Genomic DNA, 23,312 nt, shown 5'->3' on the forward strand with positions numbered 1-23,312 from the left:
GCATACTTTTTATTTTTAAACAAATTGCTTCAAGCAGGGAAGCTCTGAGCTTAATCTTAAATTAGGGCTACTGCTTCTTGGCTGCAAAGTTTGGGCAACCATTAGACAGTGGCAAAGGAATGCAGACTGTTCTAATTCTTGGCTTCCTTTCTATTAGTCATCTGGATTTGTACAGTTAAGATCTGGTTGCCCAAGGGCTGTCTACAAGATGTGGTCCAAATAGTCAAGATGGCAGCCATGATGGTGTGATTAAAGCTATCCCTTTTTTTGCATGTGTCAGACATAAAAAATAGAGCATTGATTGCACTGTTGGGGCCACCACCTTGTCTTCTTCTTCTTTTTTTTTAACCATACTCTGCTGTCAGCCCTGGGTTGCCCAGTTCAATTTTCAATTCACTTTATAAATTATCTTAATTTGGAAGTGTAGCTAGGTATATTTCTTGTTCTTAATCAAAAAAACTTTGGGGGGTTGGGAGGGGCTGATCCAGGTTAGGGCTTCATTGCAGGAGGAAAGGAAAGGTTAATCTTTCCTAACATAGCCATTCACCATCCCCCCTCCCCAAAGGCATTTGGGAGGAAAGTTCTGGCAATGAAAAAAATCTTTAAACCTCCTTGCATACTATGGTCCCAATCCATATTGGGAGGATCCATGCTAGCATATTTCATTCATTCATTCATTCATTCATTCATTCATTCATTCATTCATTCATTCATTCATTATCTAAATTTATATGGCTGCCCATCTCAGGTTCATGCCTCTGGGTAGTTAACAATAATACAGCATAAAAACACCATAAAAACAATGAACAATATCAAAAGGAGTGTGCAAATTGACCTTTACTCTGCTGGTTGTATCCTAGTAAATGTGTTTAGGACAGCAGCAGTACATAAGAGATGACCCCATGGATTTTTGCCACTTGATACACTTTTTCATGTGTATCATGAGTGTCCACATGGCACTCAAGTTGCAGCTTCATTCACGTGGTATTGGCTGCCAACTTGACTTTTCTGACACCCCTTCCCCATGACACTTCTGTAATCAGTCTACTTAGAAGCAAAACCCACTAACATCAAAGGGACCTCCTCTCTGGCAAGTGTACCATGGATCACATGTTTAGGTCTAAACTAAATAATATGCAAATTAAGTGAGGTCCTGCTCCAGTTTCTGATTTTTATTTGCTCACTTGTAAGTGAAGTCATTATCTGAATCCCAACTTCTACACAGAGGAAAGAAAAACAAATCTATTCCTTTCCTGATCTCTTTCTTTTAGAAAACAAAACAAAGCTGCCAAGAGTTAGAAGGATTTTGGTTTTCCCCTTCTTATGCACAGCGTTTCCAATCTAACATGAGTTACAATACCCTTCTAATGAAGTCAGTAAAATCAGAAATTGGAACAAGGTGACATAGAATTGGTGTATCATTCAGATGAGCACTTTCATGGTCATAGATTCAGTCTTCCAAACTGGTCAAAATGTTCTGAATATTCTTTTGGGTTGAATAGCAGCTGGCCAATGAATAACAATTTGTTACTTCAGCAAGAATCAGTAAGCTACTGACAATTACCATTCCTGAGGTATTTCAACAGCTTTTCTGAAAACTGCAGAACAGATTCTCTTTCTGAAAATATTTTACTTTCAGATCAAATCTTATTGCAATCCTCACTTCAAGTGTCAACATGTTCTTAATAGATGTCACTTTAAAGCAACGAAGTGGGATTCAATCAGTTCTCCTGAGCTGTTTGTAATGAAGAACTTATAGGCCAAGGAGAAATTGGTTCCTTTTTTTTGGCACCTGGTTGCTAAGCAGAAAATCAGATGAGTAGTTGTGTAACATAATCAGGGTGTCTCCAGGAGATCAATAATGTCAAAACAGTGGACAGAATGAGGAATTGGTCCATGTTCCTTTTTACATTTGTGTGATGTATGACACATGTTTAAAAGGGCAGGGGTTCAATTGCTCAGTTGTGCCCACCATCATGATGTCATTGACCTAACCCCTACCCCATTCATGGATGCCCTGAGCACAACCTACCAAGCACAAAGCTAACATGAACTAGCGAGATGAAATGATGTGCTTTCACTTTTTTACTACTTGTTCTTTTTTAAATAAAGTCACAGATAAAAATAGTTACATAATATTTATGAAGCACAGGGAGTCTGCTGATGTTTGAAAAAGTTGAAATGGCATCATGGTCCACATTTGACCAACAAGATCCATATCCCATTGATAAGCCCCAAACTCTCAGGTCCTTGTTTTTTGTTTTTGTTTTATTGTTGCTGTTGATCTCTTGCCCCGTCCAAGGAGTTAAACAGTGACCAGAAAACAAGAGAAGACACATCACTTCCACTTGTCCTGCCTTCATTTTCCTGGCATTCATACCCAGAAGGAAGAGAGGAACAAGAATGATGGAAGTATTGCTTAAGCCATCCCACTCCGTGGAACAGCATCCCCCCAGAGATAAGAAGTGCACCCTCTCTTCTGAGGTTCAGGAAAGCTCTTAAAACCTGGCTTTGGTCCAAGGTCTGGGTTACCGTATTAATGTACTATTGTATTTTGGGGGGTCCTATTTTGTTTGATCTGTGTTGTTTTTAAGGTCGTTTTAGTCTGTATGGTTTTATGTGTTATCTATTTTTATGACTTTTTAGTGTTGTGCACTGCCCAGAGTCCATTGAAGATAGGCAGCAATAATAAATTTGAGATGATGATGATGATGATGATGATGATGATGATGATGATGATGATGTCACCTCTGTTCTCTGGAACAATCTCCCCCACCCTGCCGATATATGACAGGCCCAACTATTCTTGCCTTTAGGAAAGCTGTTAAAGCCTGACTCTTCCCCCAGGTATAAAGGATTGGTTGAGTGGACGTCCCCCCATGTTTGTCTTACATATTGTCTGTTTGATATTATATGTATTTTCTTTCTTTCTTCTTTTTGATTTATTGTGTATTTATGTTGTATGCCACCCAGAATCACACTGTCTGAATTGGGCAGCCTTATAAATCTTGAAATCAATCAATCAATTATAAACTGAAACTGATAACATTCAATAACCTTAATTTTTCCTTTTCCTCAAATAGGTAAAAGGTCAGTGAGATAATAGACCATATGATATCAGGTGTGGAGACAGATATAAAGAAGAGTGAATTGGATACACTGAATAAAGAATTATCTATAAAATATAGGAAATGAAAACTTTCAACATTGGGTTCTGGGACAGCCATTTGACTTTATCACTAATGGAAATGTTCTAACAAGCTTGGAAATATTTGTTGTGGCTGTTGTTTCAGTAGAACATGGCCTCTTGGCTGAGCTTTGCTCCTCAGTTATTTGGTTCATATAACCTGTGTAGGGTTTACTTTTGCTCATTATTAAAGCTTGTTTTTTTTAAATAGCCTCTGGTTTCTTTAAAATTATTTTTGGATAATGCCAGGAGTCACAGGTCAGAGTTAAATTATTTTTATTTTGCAATGAATTGTAGTACATAAACACCCCAGCCTTTCTCAAGATTGTCTTTCAGGCTGGGGGGGGGGGGGGGGGGAGGGGAATCTATCTACACCTCTTCCTCACAGTGCAACAAGGGCATTTGGACCGCAGACCTTATTTTCTCATCTTTAATGGAATGAATCTGCAGGGCAGCATCTTTTTAGCATCTGTTCACCATCCACACATTTGGGCTGGAAGATTTATTTAATAAGTTACCCCAGCTGGAGAGAAGCAGCAGCTGGAATGCAAGTGAGGCAGGCAGGTGCTCAGGTTGTCATCCCCTTCTCTTTCAAATGCAATGGCTGTATGATGTATGATATAAAAGTTCTTTCCAAGAGAAAGATCCAGAGATATGCCACTTCAAAAGAAGCCAAGCAGAATCACCTCTGAGCTGGCTGGATAAAATTTCACCTATCCCTCCTTTCCAATCGAATATCTAAAATGTTGATGAGAAGCAAATAGCTTATTAAACAAATAAATGGTAGATTCTCTCACTTAAACAAAAATTAATGTTATATGGAAAATGTAAGGCTGGTTGGTATTTTCCTAAGGGTAGAATGTGAAAATTTATTTCTTATTATAAAATATTATAATACAAAACAACACAAAAACAAACATCTGGAAAAATAACACTAACTCTACCAGACCAAACATCCCACAAAGAGTCTACCACTCATTCAAATCCAAGATCACAGATAGCATATGAACTGGGAATACAAAATCTGGTTTCACTTTCTTAACACTCTTTAAGTGCAATAATCCATTCCATATTGCCGGTACTGGGAATTTTAATTAGTGAACAGAAAACTAGTGGGACCTTGATTAGAGATAATCTCACAGCTTTCAAATTGGGAAAGGGGGTTAAATCTTCCCCTTCAGTTACTTCATTTTTACATTTTTCCCCCATACAGAGGTTTAAAGAAAGGCTTTAAACTTTGAAACTTTCAGTGGGGTCCATGTGTATTCTTTTTTAACTTCTGGGTATTCAAGAATAGATTCAGACATAAAGTGGTTACTAAGAAAAGGTTTAAAACCTACCCATTCTATAGTTGATGGTTCAAATCTAGATGATGACTCCCCATACTTCTTCTGCACAACATCCCCAGGGTTAGCTATACACTACCAAATAAACATACAGTAATATACTTTATCTATAGTTGTCTGATGCATGTCCTATACCAGTAGAAATGGGCCCAAAGTCTTCACTCATGGTTTACTGCTACTCTCTACCACACATGCCTCCTTAGAAATATCCCAGGTTTCTTTAATGGTATGAGACACCTTCCATATTATCTGAAATGGAATTGTTCTGGTTCCTAGATTCTGTTTTTGAGTTAATAGAAATAAATAGGGGAAAATAGTTATGAAAGGTCAAGATGAAAGGAACAAAGAAGGAAAGAACACTTATTTTCATTGGGCAGATGTGGAGGAACGTAGATCTGTCTGACTTGATTATGAAAGGATGGGACCAATGCCTTCTATGTGTTCTAGAACACAACTCCCATAATCTCTTCACCACTGAATTTGTTGAGTATAACTGATAGGGAGTGAAGCATAAAATGTTGGGAAAATATCAACTGTCTTTTCCTCTTCAGGACCATTCTGCCATTTCTAGAACTTATCAGGTATGTCCAGAGTGTTTCAAAGCTTTTAGTAATTGTTTTCTTTGTTATCAGTCCCTTACTTATGCCTCTGTGCTTCAAGCATTCTCTTTAGCCATCAGAAAGTCATTTTAACAGGACCATTTCTATACTTTTAAGGGAGGCAAAACACTGTAAACTATCTAATAGGAAACAAAATGGGAGGTAAAGTTGTCTTTTTTATGTTTCTATTTTTAGAAAGATCTGAAAGCTGTTCATGGTCATATCAAGCCTGAAAAAAAGCAAAACTGCATCTCAACTTGGCATAGCATTTCCTTTAGTAGAACTGGATTAAAGCAAAATAAATTGTATTAATAGTTTCCTTGAATTGCATCTCTGGATAAAAATTCTTGCAATCTGGGCATTAACCATATTTATCTTCCAGATTGTTTTCTACTATATAACTCTGAGAGAATATAATGTTTTTTTCAGTGTACTCCTAGATATACCTCCTTAGCAAATGCATCTATTCTCTTCAATGGACCTTATCCCAAGTGATGTATAGGACTGAAATCTAATGTGACTGTTGCATACTCTATATATAACCTGGATATAGGTGACAATTCTGAACTTGAAACTGATATAACTATGAATAATAAATGTAATTAGAATTGATAAAATGTGCCTTCAAATAACGTTGGCTCATAGCATCAACTACTGTCCATAAAAGAAAGATCCAGTCGTCAAACCCGTACTAAAAAAAAAGTAGTCTTGGTTCAACTGCTCTGGCAAAATAAGAGCTGTAGCAGAAACAATTTATTCATTGCTGGCATATCCTTTTCCTCGTGCATTTAAAAGTCAAATACTTATTTCTCCTTGTTCAAAATGTTGTTAGATCATCCCTCAGGGTAAGAGTAACAGTGCATTAAACAGTATATTTTAATCAGTCTGAAAAAAAAATATTTTTAATGATCTTATTTATCATCACTGATACCTTCCATTCATTTCACTTTCTCGGAAACATGCAGTCATACTGTACATTCAGAAGACACATTTTTTTGCCTACTTTACAGAGATTGACTAATCATTCTCAACTTTGCCAAATCAATGTTCTGGGTCTCTTGGCAGGAAGATGGTATAAAAAGGTGGTATGGGGCACATTGTTAAACTAATTTGTGTGACTAATTACACCATGCAAGATGCAAAATGGAGCTGTAATGTGGATCAGACAAATTGATGATAATCTGCTAGTTTGAGGGTCTGTAGATGCCCCATAAAACTCTCATTAATCTGTTACACTAGATTAGAATCCACCACACAACTAAATATAGCCCTTGCTTGTGTCCAAGTGATATAGAGTCATCAAGTATAAGTAAAGCTAACTTTATATTATAATGTCATGTTTACTGCACTACAGGAATGGAATTACATTTTAAGCTGCTGAGGAATCTTTGTAATATTATTTTAGGACCTGTTTTCATCATTCCATATATGGTTTAATAAAGAAGGAAATATAATTTCTTTTTCAAATAATAGGAACTGGTGACATACCTCTCCGAACAACTGTATCCTTTCCAGGGACTCCAACATACAACATAGCAAAAGAACTGACAAAAAGCTTGGACATCACACAGAGAAGAGTGAATATTCTATCACCTCCTCACTACAGCGCCTCCAGAAAATCAAAGATGTACACATAGATGATGATGAAATTATGGTCTCATTTGATGTCACAGCACTCTTTACATCCATAAACCCAGAACTAGTGAAAGAACCCAGATTAGCAGTACTACACAACACACCCGACCTAACCAAATACACCCAGATCGAAATATCCAGAATCATGGACCTCATCAACCTCTGCCTCACTACCTACTTTCAGTTTGATGGACAAATATACCAACAAATCAGAGGCACACCCATGGGATCACCACTGTCGGGACTCATAGCAGAAATTATAATGCAATGCCTAGAAACTATAGCACCTCCACACATACAACCTAAAGTATGGATCCGATAAGTAGATGACACCTTTGTTATAATAAAAAACAACTAGAGAAGACACAAGAAACCATCAACAACATCATCAAATGAATAAAATTCACCAGAGATGAAGAAAACATCAACACGCTACCCTTCCTGGATATCCTCATCAGCAGAGGAAACAACAGCAAATTAGAAACCCAAGTCTATCAAAAGACAATCCGCATTAATCAAGTACTCCATTACCAAAGTAACAACCCAACCTCCCACAAGAGGAGCTGTGTAAGAACATTGTTCAAACAAGCACAAACACACTGCAGCAACCCAGAACAGCAGAAAAAGGAAACAGACCAGCTATACAACATCTTCCAACAAAATGGATATACATGCAACTTTATCAAAAAGTGCCCGACCGCTCAACCTACTACAACACAACCAACACAAGCTATGAAGAGGATCACACTGCCATACATTAGAAATGTCTCAGAAACTACCAACAGACTATTACAACCATGTGGCATCTCTGTAGCACACAAACCAACTAAAGCCCTCCAAAACATCTTAAGTAAACCAAAAGACCCAGTAGCCCAAGAAGAAAAAACAGGAGTCATCTACAACATATGGTATGCAGCCTGGTATTCAGGCAAGGCAGCCATCAACACCCACCTAGAGATAAACAACATCTACACACTATTCAAAAGAGACAATAAAAAGGAAACAAAAGACCAGAACTTCTCCTCACCAGCAATCATCACCCAGATAAGCAGAGATTAACACCAGGATTATCACCAGACATACAATCAAGCAGTAAACAATACCCTAATCAAGGAATTACCAGAGGAAAAAACAAAAGAAAACAAAACCCCCACCCCCACCAACATTGGCAGGGGATGCCACTGTATATATACAGAGAGAAAAACCCATTCCACTCTAGCACTGAAGATGTTACCTAGCTGGGTAACAAAACATTTGCAAGAAAACAACCAAGCTCAGAGAACCTCAAGGACTCCACAGATATGATTCTATTGCCAGGGTTGAAGGAAGGTCTAAAGAATGTTTGCATATGGATTGACAAGGAACACTACCTAATATTCTTAGCTTTGGGCAGCAAAATGTCTTAGATCTATCTAGCATAGACTCACCAGTTTTACTAGAATCAAACCCTTCTTTTTACATTGAACTCATTTCCAGCTATGATTGTATTTGTACATGTAGCTTATCAGTGCCTCCTTTTATGCACTTTAACCCATCACAACCAGCCTTTAGTGACTTACAAGCTTAATTCTTTCTGATACATCTGATTAAGAGATGGTCCTTAATCATTACTGCACCAGTGTTTTGAAGTGGTTACTCTTTGTTTATTGCAAGGATTAAGCTTTGAATGACAACCAGTATGCTTCCCTCTATGACATAGATTCACTTTTAATGATGCTGGGGGCTTGAGAAACACTTTTTAAAATATTACCATAAACATACAAGGATTGCCATGAGTGAAGTTGACTATACTACATTTTTCCCAATAAGAGACTTGTAAGATTACTGTTAACAATTTAAATCTAGAATCCTATCATCTCCCATTTACTGTGGATTTAAAATCATAGGTGATAATGAATACCTAGAGGCAAGAGTAAGATAATTACAACTGATAGTAGAAGTGCATTTCAGGTTAATATTTACTAGGCTGTTTAAGCTTTAAGTACATTGGTGTTTGAAACAGTGGCAGTTTGCTGCTTCTGACATTTTTCCTAAAGATAATTGCTCTTCAAAAATACATGCAAAACAAATGAAAAATCATTACTTGTCAATTTATTAGAAAACAATAGCATATGCTAAATTAGACAAAGATTGATATTAATGAAAAGGTATTGTTTTTTCTTTCTTTCTTTGGTTGATCCACTTAGGCAGATTCATGCTCATTCCAGCCAAAAAAAGATTAAGGTTTCTCAAATGCAAAACAGTCTTATAAATCACAGCATACTGCTAACACTGTAAAGATACTGTGTTTGGGGCTGATAGATGAAGAGGATGAGGAGGAAGGTGATGCTATATATTTTGATTTTTCACAGAGGGCATTCAAGGTGAGTACAAATGTTTTGGACTGAGCTGTCTATTAATATATAATACATCAATCACTTTTATGATAGATTTAGTGGCTGTATTTTTAGAGCTCCAGAATCATAAACACACTGGAGACTTAAAAAAAAAAAAAGACTGCCTAGCTAAGTTTTATCACCCAGATTTATGTCCATTGATACCAGAACCAGGGTAAATGTCAATACCATGAATTTAATGATGATGGTAAAACTAGTCTGTTTACTGGAAGCACTAATCATGAAGCTGAAGCTTAACTATTTTAGACACATTATATGAAGAAGAAAGTCACTGGAGAAGACCCTGACGCTTGGAAAAATCTAAGACAATTGATAAAGAGGCTGACAGAAGACAAGGTGGCTAGATATTGTCACGGAAGACACAAACATGAGCTCACAAGGACACAAAGAAGGAGCTAATGACAGACTGTCCTGGCAAAATGATGTCCATAGAGTTGGAAGTGATTGAACAATTGATAACCACAATGATGATTAGAATGATAACAGTTTCAGGTGCATTCTGTCTTCTTAGGGTAGCATCCAATATTCCTCCTTATACAGTGAAGCTTGTTTCATCAGTGGAACTGGGAGTGATGACTTTCCCTTTATTCCCAGAAATCTCTTCAAGGGTGGGAATTCTTCTGAGAAGACTGAAGGAACTGGGTGCAGGAAAAGTAACCAACTGGGCCATCCCTAGACTTCTATTCATTTAACACTGGATTCTGCACACAATCCTATGGTAATATCTTAGCCATTGTACTATGTTCTCAAGTTAATTCTGAATGGTTTAAAAAAACTCTTAGGCTGATATTAGCAAATATCTGATTGGTACAGCCTACTTATCCAGGAACACATGGTGAATTTTAAAATGAACCAATCCCTATAAGGTTTCTAAGTATGTTTTAAATGAACCAAACCACTTCTGAAGCAAAGCAAATCTGGTTTTCCTGAAAGCATTTATATCCATTGAACATAACTGGAATCAAATGTCCATAACTGTGTTATTTATTCTGAATTGAGGTGTGTGTCTAAGTATTGCCTTTTACATTCAATGTAATGTATGACATGGAGTGACAAAGGAAATGGCACTGAAAAGGCAAAAACAAAAATATCCTCCTCCACAGGAAGGCTAGAAATAATTTTATTCAATATAATGACTTAGGGTTTTTTTTTCCTTCATAGATTGTACTCATAATCTATAGGAGAAAATTACTGTACATTGCATGGAAAAATACATATAATTTTTTCCTATTTATTGTGGAGTTTCAGCTACATTTATCAGACCATGAATGCATTACTAGAAAATTATACATATGTTAAATAATTAAAAATGGAAACTATGTAACTTTTCATTCTAAAATGAATGTCATAAATACTAAATAAATCCTTCTACATCCCAAACAAATGGGAATTGCTGGAATAATGAAAATATTGTAGCTTAAAAGTAGAAGTGATTTGGTCTGTATGGAAGATAATGAGTTAGGTGCCAGGATGATGTCATCAGCATCCCATTCTGGTCATTCATTTGGTCCTCAGGATCATTTTTACTTTCTTATGAATCACCAAGCTGATAAAAGTAGTTGACTGGTGAGCAAAAAGCAACTGAAGAAAAGCAGGAAATGTATAGCATGTTCAGCAAGGCAGAGAAGCTTTTTTTTTCTTTCAGACTTCCTCAGGATCTGCAGTACATGGTTGCTGTGTAATCAAACTAACAAAAAGACAGAAAATGGGGCACAGCAGGTCTAGTGTCTGTGTGTCTGTGTATGCACACACAGACACATGCACACACAGACACATGCACTAGATATTGAAGACAGTGGGCATATATGAAGTATCTCACGGGTGCTCCCAAAGTAACTGCTGGGGTTGGAGTTCTGCCTTCCAGTGATGGTAGTCAAAAAACACACATTTATTACATAGTAAGCTGGTGAAGTGGCCCCCTGCTTTTGTAGCTCCCCAAGATGCTTTATCTCACTCTACCTTATCTTTGCCTCCCCCCAACACACCCCCCCCCTCCCCAGGTAGACAATGATCTCCCTAATGACAACCTTATAACTAGTGTTTTACAATGTGTGCTGGTTTATGCCAGGACAGGAAGAAGAGGTGAGAAAGCAACAGGGTTAACTGACTGGCAAGTTTCCAGTGACAATTTTTCAGTGTTCTCTGCATCCAAATATTTGCCACAGGTGAACACAAGTTAATTTTAATGAACATTTTCCTGACAAATAAGTTAATTTTAGAGTCAAAGCCCTAAAGTTAGACACTTCCTGTAAGTCTTCAGAGGTTGCCTCAGCCTAAGAGATTGTTGTGCAATTGGGAAGAATGAATCTTAAACTATAATTAGTAAACTATAAACTTTAAATATATATTGAAGATGTATATTCTCTTTCTTCTACCAAGTTAATACCACCGGTTAAATAGGCCTCAAATTTCTGCAGATGTTCTGTGTAATATGCATACAGTTGATGGTCAGGGCTTTGTTTTCCAGTCTTTAAAAAAAAAAAAAAATGTTCTTGGAATTTCTCTTGACTGTCTTTCTAATAATCAGCTTAACCTTTATTGCCAGAAAGACACAGTGCCTCTTCTCTCCTGTAAAATCCTTGTAGAGTAGTAAAAACACTGACATTGGCTAAGCTGGTGCATAGATAATTTCCAATCGTTGCCAGATAATGAGTTCAAATGTAATGTTTTGCTTCAAAAAAAAAAGAAAAGTTTGATTTTCATTGTATATGAGTTGTTGATATACCCTTCTACTGAAACTGTTGTATAATGAAGTCCATTAGAAAGAATGTTTTGTTTATTGGGGTTAAAAATGATAAATTTATTTCCAATCTTGAATGTTTCTAATGTGAGAGTAAGTGGTTCTAAATAGATGACCAATTTTTATTTTCTCTTCTTCTCTGATTTTTTTTTTCTTTTTCACATGAGGCTGGCTGATGACACATGATAGCTCAAGATAGGTTCTCACAGATACACAGGAATAGACATGCACACACTTTCTTCTCTGTCATGTAGCCAACACTTTTCTTCTATACTTCCCCAATTGCAGTAGATTGAAAAGCAATTGTCCTACTACCAAAAGTACTTCTTTGTCCTCTCCAGCCAAATAGCTTTCCCCACTACAGCAAAACAATGATGCCTCAGTGGCTTTGTCTAATTATATCTCAAACTTTGCCCAACAAGCTTTGGAACAAACATAAAAAATATTCTTCAAAGAGAAAGAGAATGGGGTTGAAATCAGTGGGTTAAACAATGTTGTAGAAAAATTGTTATCAATTTTGCTATCATGGCAAATGTCAAGGGCTGAATTCTGGAGAAATCTACTTCAGATATTGACCTAATTCATAATTTTCTGATGATGAACATAAGAATTCTTCTTCCACTTTCTCAGGGGGAGAGAATTAATTAAGATCTTAGCCGTGTTTCTGAGAAGCATTATCATTGTCCTTCTGCTATAGTAAAACATGCTATTAAGGAAAAAAATTCCTGCTCTGGCAAAATGATAGTGGTGATTGTCTTAACTAGCAGTATAGGGTGGTTCTTGCTATGAGGCACTCTTGAGTCAGTAGATAGAAATGTCAGGGATTGTGGGAGAGAATAATTCCAAATCAAATGAAGGCACCTTGTACCAATTGAATTTTAGAGGAATCCCCCCAAAAGAAAGATCTATTTAACTAATTCAATGTGGACAAGTAGAGATCCCAACTAAAATAGTTTTATCATCAAAGTGAAAACAAAAACAATTCAAACATCTTCCTCAGATTCTACCCACTCAAGTATGGTATGGTTCTACCCACTTGGCACTTAGCTTCCCAATAGTAGCTTGTGCCTTTCTCCTCACTATCACAAGTGCCTTGAGAGATGGTCACATGAACATGACTTTCCAGATCAAGTCATGTGTCTTAGATAATATATATCATAATGCATAGGTAAAGGCTTGAGTGGATTCCAAGCAAAGATTTCAGTTCTTGAACTAAAGGTCTACAAAATAAAAACCATACAGATCATCATGCTTTGGAAATTATCTGCATGGTAGAAGACATAATAAGGTCAACAAAATTTAATTAATGTACTGTGAGAAGAAAATCCTTCTCCCCACCATAAAATCTTCCCTCCACGATCAAAGCAAAAGATGAGAAACTACAATTAGAATGGGCCAAATACATAGACTAAAGTGCAGTGAGAGATGCTAAGCTAATAGGATTCCTTCCTAGCCAAGGTTTAACAGGAAATCTCGTTGATCAGATAAGGAGAGATCCTTTCCCCCTAGGAGATTACCATTTCAATCAACAAATTTGAAACAAGCAGAAAACCACAACCCAGTGGAGCAGCTAACTATGGAGGGCTTCTTCTCGGAATGCTGGCTAAGTGCATTTTCTTGGAATTCCTCAAGGCATGCTTTTGTGTGCTTCTGTTTTTGAGGAGCAATAGCAAGGCTTCTCCCTATAATGGGTGTAAAGGAAGGGGCTCATAGCTTTGTACATTTGCTCAGAAATATATTTCATCTGTTTCAAGCAACTGCCTGCACAGTTTTATTCCTGGGTTGGAAATAAACTTTGTAGGATTTCTTTCCAACAGTACAATAGTCCAAGCTCAGATTTTGAAAGAGGGTTCTCTGCCAAACATCAGGTCCTCTATTTTGATGGTACACATCTCAAAACTGCTGCCCTTCAAGAGTATCCGGAAGCTTCAGCTGCTGCAAAATGCAGCGGCACAGGCAGTTATGTGTGCCCCAAGGGCGGTACACATTACACCTCTGCTCCGCGAGCTGCACTGGTTGCCAGTTTGCTTCCGGGTCCAATTCAAGGTGCTATTTTGACCTTTATTGGCATGGGGCTGGGTTACCTGAAGGACCACCTGTGCCCGATTACATCTGCCCATCCCATTGGATTTGGCAGAGAAGGCATGCTGCATATCCCGTCTGCTAGAGAATTACATTTGGCAGGTCCCAGGAGGTGGGCCTTCTCTGCTGTGGCACCCACCTTGTGGAATCTTCTCTCCCCAGAAGTGAGTTTAGCTCCATCCCTCTTAACATTCCACAAGTCCCTCAAGACCTGGCTATGTGATCAGGCCTGGGGGTCCCAAGGGACCAGGGAGATTTTACGATGGCTCCCTTATTAATTTTATCCCCTCCTATTTTGTGGGTTTTTACAGTTTTTTTAATGTATACTTGTTTTTAGGTATTTATTTTTTAATTGTTGTACACCACCCAGAATCACCTTGTGTGAAATGGACGGCTATATAAATTATAAACAAACAAACAAACAAACATTTGATTCAGTACCAAACTGCAGACTAGAAAAACCCCTATGCCAATGTACCTAAATAATGAGTTTCAGGTAACCTTGTTGTCTCATATAAATATCCTTTATCCATCTAAGAAATCTATGGTGTAGCATACTTCAGATCAAACAAAAATCTTTTTCTTTTTCAAACATATATACTGCTATACACCCAGAGTATCTCTTTTGTCCTCTATAATCAATATCAAACTAATTAATACTTTATGATCTGCTAAAACCATTGTGTTATTCCTTTAAAACTAAAATAAAACTAAAATTTATTGACCAAAATTCAGCAACAAGCTTCTGGAGTTAATGTTTGGCAGGAATTGTATTTGAAAAGCATAACTGTTGGGGAAAGTTAAGATTGTACTTTCATTTTAAACATTAGTATTCTAATTTCATGAGCTCTCATATAGCCTAGAAATGAAGTACTCTGGGAAATTACTACAGACATTGAAAATCTGTTTAGGTCATTTTCAAACTGTATGAAATATCAAAATAAAACGAACAGTCTAATATAAATTGGTTTGGCTCCATTGACTACAGCAAGGACAGTGCATGCTGTTTGAGAAACAATATGTGATGAGCTCAAAACTTATCCTGAATGTGAATTGGCAAGTGTCTTGACTGAGTACATTTGCTTTTAAAATAGGAAATCTATAATTCAGTATTATAAATCTATAAAACAGTGAATTATGCAGTCAAATTTCCAGAGCAATTGCTATTATGAAATGTCTGTCCCTTTAAGGTTTAAGTTATGAAGAAGAACCATCTGGCTAATCCTAAATTATATCATTGATTCAATACCATTTGATTTTAAGTATACTGTAGTAAAATCAATAGCAGAATTAAGGGACATTGTATTAAAACCAGGGACTCAACTCTGGACATATCTCTGGAAGAGAATGGAACTGTTTTTATTAAGAGTATGTCTTATCCTATTCCCCATGTAGTAAGCAAGAAATGTCTTTTCTTCTTTGGCTCCATGAGGCAAATACTGGAAAATGTAAAGGACTCAGTTAAATCTCAGATCAAATTGGACCATTTGACAAATGAACAAGGTGAACTGGGACTTTCTTTGAAGTGACCAAAATTGATCAGGAACTTCTGACAGCCCTAGGAAAATCAAATGATTCTATAGATTCTTTCTGTAGAAAAACAGATATTTTCCTTTAAAAATAAAACAAAACACTAGATAGGATGAGGAACATTTTGCCAGATCTATCATCTAACCACTTGGAAACAGCTTACCAGAGATGCACCAATCACAGTAATTTGTGGAAGGGATAGTGAATCTTACAGCAGCTTTGAGAGACACAGGCAAGGATTTGTGTACTTTCAGATTTTTCAACTCTTTGACCAATTGTATTCCCTTTTTTCCAGTGTTTTTCTTAACATTCATTTTCTTTTCATTCTAATACATTCTTTCACATTCAGATTCTTCCTGTAGAAGTTATTGCTTTTGTTGCTTATGTGCCTCCCTCTTCATCACCTCCTGACTATAAAATATTATATAAAATAATAAATATAAAATAAAATATGATGGTGAGTCTGATATGTTATGGGCCACATCATGTCCATATTAGTCTGAGTACTACTGCATTCTCTGAGATGTTTTCTAAATGGCCTTGCTACCCCCTCACCCAAGGAGGTAGGGCCCCAGACTTCAGTCCTAAGATCTATATTTGATTATGTTATGCTCCTCTGCAGAGGAGCTTTTTCTAATATCCTGGCACTCATTTCTAATAGTTCTGCAGCTGGAGAGCAATAGCTCAAGATACTTCAGTCCATCAGTGACAGCTTAAGTACCCCATTTACTCCACTGCTGCTATTCTGCATTCAAAGCATTAAAATTTAAAGAAATATATGGTGGATTGTAGCCTACAGCACTATATTTTATGAGATTCCCTCCTGAAATCCATGTGACTGCTGGCCTGTTGGCATTCCATAAAGCCTTGAAGACCTATTTGTTCTTCCAAGCCTGGCCTTGAGATGGATGGGGCCTCCTGTTGGATGTGTCTTTGTTCCCCTTTATTTATGATTGTATAGAGCGACCGGATCCCATCTTGTTCTGTTTTGTGTTCGGATCTTTAAGATGTATATCTTAAAAATCCCAATACAAAACTGAACAAGATGGGATCCGGTGAGCTGTCCAGGGTCAGTTGAAGTTGGGCAGAGCCTAAACTGAATAAAATAAAATAAAATAACAATAGAAATGCTATGGCCTGAGTTCTGCCAGTTCTTTCTGTCTATTTTCTTTTTAGCACTTAAGGGAAGCCTTCTGTTAGCCCATTTAAAACCAGTTAACAAGTACCTGATCTAGAATATTTTACTCTGGTTTTCATGAAATTGGGAAATTCTGCCCAAACAAACAAAAGGCTCTTTATCCAAACAATCTCTTCAGGCAAACAAATTCCAATATGTTTCAATCACCTTAGTGGCAGAAATGTGTGCCATGCTCCCATTTCTGCTGTCCTGAAAGAAACATCATACAAAACAATTGTTTACTTTTCACTTGACAAAGCAATGTGCAATTTCTATCAAGTTTTATCCCCAGTTATTACAGAAAGTAGACTCAGGTTTATTCCAGCATAATTCTGTGGATCTATCTACACAGATAAAACCTAGCAGTCCTAATATTGTTTTCTGCAGACTGGTTAATAAAGGATTAGAATTTCAAATAAGAAACACAGAATAAGTGGACTGATGCTTTTAATTGAATGAAACAATATCGCCATTTTAAAAATAGACATTTAACGTGATGTACACAACCCAGCCTTTTTCTGGGCATGGGGGACGGGGAGGATTTTTAGAAGTTGTGGTAAGTATGCATAACTAAGCAGATGATCTTAAGTGTTGCTGGGTTGTTGTTTTTTTTAATTTTGGTTTTCAAAAAATATTTGCTATGAACTTTATCCTCATATTCCCATATTCTGGTCATTCTTCTGATATTTCCATTTGCAGTCCTGACTCTTCAGCAAGACCCCCAAAGTATCAGACAATTTCATCCTGGAAATTTCTTCCCTAACCCTGCTTGGTTGTAAAACATTTTGCCTAGGTATTTCATCTTTGGTGATGAAGTTAGGAAAGCTACTGAATTGTTTTTAAATGTATTGGACATAATTGATGTTATCTGTTTAGATTGCACCTTAATTATATTTCTAAATTTGTTTCTATTTTTATGTTAGGTTATGTTATTTTGAACAATCTTGAATACTATGTTTCAGCAATAAACTGGCGTATATAAATCCAATCAATGAATACATCCATGCATAAATGTAGGCATTTGATCAAATGGATATCCAAATTCCTCCTGGGCATTAACTGATGCAAAAGAAATGAACTACAGCCAGTTTTATCCTTCTAAATAAGTTTGTATAAACTAACATAAATACATAAAAGTTAGTGTAGTTAAGATCAGTGAGGATTAATCCCAGGTATCTGCTCAGAAGTTTATACCTTTGGGACTGTGGGACACAGAATCAATGTCTTTGTGACACTTTCCAAATTGTTGCTGTTGCTGTTGTTGTTGTTGTTGTTGTTGTATACTTGGCCTTAAGTATTTATGAACCACTTATGATGACTATAATTTTCTACAGCATGAATATTGTTATAATATTTCTGACAAGTTCATCAACTTATTCAAAACACAAAGAAACCTTATTTTGTATTCATTGAAACTCATTTATGTTATATTCATGAATTTTTATGTAAGTGTTAAGTGCTACTGGAAAATGTGATTTGTGATAGTGTTCCTGCTTTTCTTTTTATATTACAGTGCAAAGCTCCTTTGATGTTGTCCGTGTGTTAAATCAGCCCCTCCCCCATAAAAGTCAAAACAAGCTTTTGTGATCTTAGGTAAAATTTTAAATGAATGAATTAACTACTTTTGGGGAAAAAAATCTCTTACAAAGCTAAAAACTTTGGAAATAATCATAATTTATTGAAAAAGAGGTTTTGAAAGTCTGCTATGAAGAAAATAAGGTGATGGCAATCTCCTTCTGTATTTTCAGTAGAGCATGGTTTTTGGAAAAACACATGCGAGCTTACTTACACTTTTCTGCCTGTATTTTGCTATATATGTACTGAATTTTGCTCAGTCACTGGGAGTTGTGTGCCAAATTTAAATAAAAGTGATGATGATGATGATGATGATGATGATGATGATGATGATGATGATGAATTCCAGTTCTGAAGTTTCATTTGATATTGTTGAAAATTTCCACAGGATTCCACAGAACTGTGTGATAGACACCATACATTGCTTTAAGCCAAAGACACACAACATTAATCAGCTGAAAGACCACATTGGACTATGTGGTTCCATAAATGGGACTAATTGGGGGAAGTTGGGATTCTTTAAAGGGGTGAAATGGGTAAGCATCTGCAAAACTTCAGACATTCATTTTATCTCTTAAAATCTCCCACCCTTCTGAGAAATACATCCTCACGCATGAAAATTATGTTCTATACTTTTTACAACCTACTCTGTGGCAATGGCTTGTTCTAGCAACTGCTGTTGATCAAGCCATAGTGGTCTGGTTTACAATCCACATGGCTGAATTCACATATTCAGTTAAGCCAAAATCAAACAACCTGGGTTCAACAAGAAGTGTAAATCCCAACCTATTATGCATTTTCCATTTTCCTGGAGCAATGGCTCGTAAGAATTAACAAATGGTGAATGGTAATTGTGTGGTAAAATGTTGCAAAGTAGAAAGAAAAATGATTCTAAGAAAGGATAGGTAAGCTCTGAACAACTTCCATTGACTCAAAGATCATACCAGACTTTTCATACCAGACACTTCAAGGATCACACTTCATGAAGACTGAGGCCTGCCTGGGGAAAGAGATTGGAGATTTAAGGAATCCTTAAAGATTTAAGGAATCTTTAAAGCCCTTCATGGCATGAGGCCAGGTCATGAGGGACCACAATTATGTCAGCTCATCCCATTAGTTCTGCCAGGGAAGGTATGCTACATGTTCCATCAGCCAGGGACTTGCATTTGGTGGGTTCCAGGAGGTGGGCCTTCTCTGTTGTGGCTTCTTCCTTGTGGAACGTTCTCCTCCCTGAAGTGAGGCTTCCCTGCTATCATTTAGGAAGTCCCTCAAGACCTGGTTATGTCATCAGGCCGGGGGTCTTTGGGAACCGGAGACATTCTTAGATGGCTCCACTATGATTGATACTCTACTCTCTCCATGGGGTTTTATATTTTATAATTTGATTTTTTTTTTTAAATGATAATGTTTACATTTTAATAATCATTTTTTAATCTTTTGTAATGATTGTTTTTATCCAACTGTTATCTTATTCAATTGCTGTATGCCATCCAGAGTCACTTTGTGAAAGTGGGTGGCTATATAAATGTGATATATGAATGAATGAATGAATGAATGAATGAATGAATGAATGAATGAATGAACAAATGAATGACATGGGTCTTTTAGCCTTCTTCAAAGTGTGAGACATCTATTTTGTGTCTTAAACCCCCAATGTTCTGAAATGTTTGGCCCTTCCCACCATGGAGAAGCTGTAAAGGCTGGAAAAGGGATGCTAGTGGGTTTCACACAACTTCCATCTTCTGCACCTCAGACACAGATGTTCGGTAGAGATGTCTCACCTTTTTTCTTCCCGCTAATCAAGGCAGGAGGCTAGTGAGATTTCAATGTATAGCAGGAAGATTGTGCTTGAACTGGGCAGACTTTGTTCTGAGCAGGAAATCCTATGGCACCATGCGTTTCTCTAGAAATTCAGTTTATTTATTGGTTATGTGCCGTCAAGTCAGCATCAACACCACATAGATAATTTTTCTCCATGACAATCTGTCCTTAACTTGGGCCTTCAAATTTTCCAACAGTGTACCCATTCCTTACAGGAATCCAGTAATAGAAATCCAAATAGAAATCTGTTGGGGACCTAATGGTTGTATTATCACCTTATGTCAGCTGTGCAAGGTAGTCAAGACAAAAAGCACACCTAGAAGTACTAGCTTTACTTTCTTGTAAGGTTACAGTAACAGAATCTTTCAAGTTTGAAAGTGGATTTCTCCCACATCACCTTTATAGCCCAAGAAACTAGGAAGGGTCCCTTCTGAGATGTTTGCCATGCCCACATTCCTTTTGCAGGCTAAGCTGCCTCTTATCTGACCATTGCTCTGGTGTGGATCTTTGCCCTGTGTCCCAAGGTCATTCCCACATACCATTATACTTTACACTTAACTTGTATAAATATACTCTATACAATGGAAATGCAATCACCTTTCAGCCACCTCATTCCAAGGATAACTTACCCTGATTAAATCCTAGCATCCCAAATATTTTCACCTCTTGGGTTTGAGGATATAAGCACAACTGGATTCATCACTGGCAAATTCAACATTCTTTGTTCATATCAGTGTTTACCCAGGGTTCTGAATACTGTAGTTAGCGTCTTTCAGTCACGAGCTTATTGAAAGTCTGTCCTTAAGACTGTCCTTATAACATTATATATATATATATATATATATATATATATATATATTCACACATACATATATACATACACACACATACATACACACACACACATATACATATACATACATACATACACACATATACATATACATATACATACACACACATATACATATACATATATATACATACATACACACATATACATATACATACATATATACACACACACATATACATATGCATATATATACATGCATACATACATACACATATACATATACATACACACACACATAATAGCATATATATTTTCCAGTCTTTCCAGAATATGATACCTCATTCCTTGAAGATTCTGATCACCATCACAGTTGATGGTCATAATACTTTCTATTGTTTAGACTGTTGATTGAATATTGGTGACATGTTAATGGAACAAAAGATCAATGTCTCTTCATGTTGATAATTGCTTCTATGAATGCTTCCTTGAGGATGAAGGGGAAGGGATAAATGCTTTTGTGTGGCATAGCCATACTGATATAAATCTCTTTTTTCCCCACCTTCAAAGAACAAAGCTCTCCAGAACCTACAGTGCAGTCTTACTCTTGGTACAATGACTAGGTAGACTAGACAATGCTTTTTTGTACATTTGAATCACTTGCCATTATAGGCGGGTGGTGAATTACTTTATTTAGCAGAAGCCTAGTATGGAAGAGCACTTAAATCACTGCAATGATAAATATACCCAGAGAGAGAGTGATAGAGACAGAAAGAGAGATGCAGTTACTGTAATTGTGGAAATTACAGCTTTGCTTGAAAACTTCTGGGAAACTAAACCATAAGAAATCCTGAAATCATTCATTTATCTATTTCTCTTGACCTTATTTTTTCCAATTATCACTTTTTGTTGTTATATGTATTTGTGGTTTCTGAGCATCAGCAACCCTATTTTTCAAAATCATGTTAGGAGCAAAAGCGGTGGTAAAATGTACCTTATCAACTTTGCCTTCATCTACAGAACATTCATTTTTCAATTACTCATACTACGCTTTCTTTTGCACCGAAGCTCCATAGGCATGGAGGTTGAAACGTTTTGTGTATGTAATGTGAAGTTTCCTGAGAACAGGAATCTAACTTGAATTAAATAACTGAAAGGAAATTTATTTACAGGAAATTCATTGTAGGAATCAGAAAAAACTAGGATCTAGTTTTCTAGTATAGCTACATCCTACTACATCGTACTAGGAGAAGAATTCAAGAGCATTCTGTGTGTGAGTGGTTAGGAAAAAAATAAAAAAGAATCTTCTTTGTCAAGCTATTAAACCAATGTTTTTCAAACCTGGCAACTTAAAGATGTGTGGACTTCAACTCCCAGAATTCCCATGCATGTTGGCTGGGGAATTCTGGGAACTGAAGTCCATACATCTTAAAGTTGCCAAGTTTGAAAAACACTGTATTATACAAAGAATAGGCAGAGTGATAAATTAAAGGGGGACACACAGAATAAATCCTTAATTCTCTATCTATACTCTATTTCTACTCTTCTGCGTTTGTGAACAGAAGGTGAGGGGGTGTGTTAGTGATAACAATTTACATATAGAGGGAAGGTGTTTTGTTTTGTTTACCAATGGCAAATAATCAAGAATTGTATTTCTTTAAACATTGGGCTGATAAATAGTACAGAAGCAATTCCTGAGCAAACGCATCATCAAGTAATTCCCACTTGTACAAATTAAGATCAAGAAATCTGCATTCAGTCCAATCATCTGTGAAGCCCCATAGTTTTTTTCATGTAATCCTAAATTAATAGAGATGTGAACAATTCAGAAGAAATTCACCTAGGAATATGAAGCTACAGTGATATCTCTCTTAGTTGCATTGCTAACAATGTAGCAAAGGCAGACTTACTGAATTTATTTATTTTACAAAGTATAATAAGGTGATGAAATAAAGATAACCACTGTTACTGTGTATCAAAGCATAAATGAAAATGATTGTCAATCTCACCCTGAACTCTGAAAGAAAACTCTGTTGTTTTCTTTGTTACATGTTGTGAGAGTTAGTTCTCATACAACTAGGGAAGAAAAACATGATAGCAAATTATCATGTTATATAAATAATGAAAAGATGGAATTAAGCCACACCACCCAACAGAGGGAGCCAAGGTTGAGTAAGATGGGACAGACATCAAAATGTAAGGAGTCTTGAACATGTTTCAAAATCTCTAAAATTGCTGAAATTATTATTATTATTTTTTTATCTGCGCTCAGTCGTTACCGACTCTGCAGTGACTGCTTGGACGAGTCCTTGCAGTTTTCAAGGCAAATGTTTCGGAAGTGATTTGCCAGAGCCTCCTTCCTAGAGCAGAGCCCAGCTGGCGTGCACAGGAGGCGGGGTTTCCGTTGCTTTGTGCCCTTTTCGGGCGCGGG

General features: G+C 36.7%; 1 protein-coding gene across 1 annotated transcript in view; it reads left to right on the forward strand.

Moving 5' to 3' along the window:
* LOC148213720 (uncharacterized) overlaps positions 1 to 23,312 on the forward strand; it is a 293,222-nt gene that overhangs the window by 210,976 nt on the left and 58,934 nt on the right. The window lies entirely within an intron of this gene.

This window comes from Python bivittatus, unplaced genomic scaffold, assembly GCF_059951505.1.
Source record: "Python bivittatus isolate LINGU-HERP-01145 unplaced genomic scaffold, Pbiv_v1 ctg000840_np1212, whole genome shotgun sequence".
Taxonomy (NCBI): Eukaryota; Metazoa; Chordata; class Lepidosauria; order Squamata; family Pythonidae; genus Python; species Python bivittatus.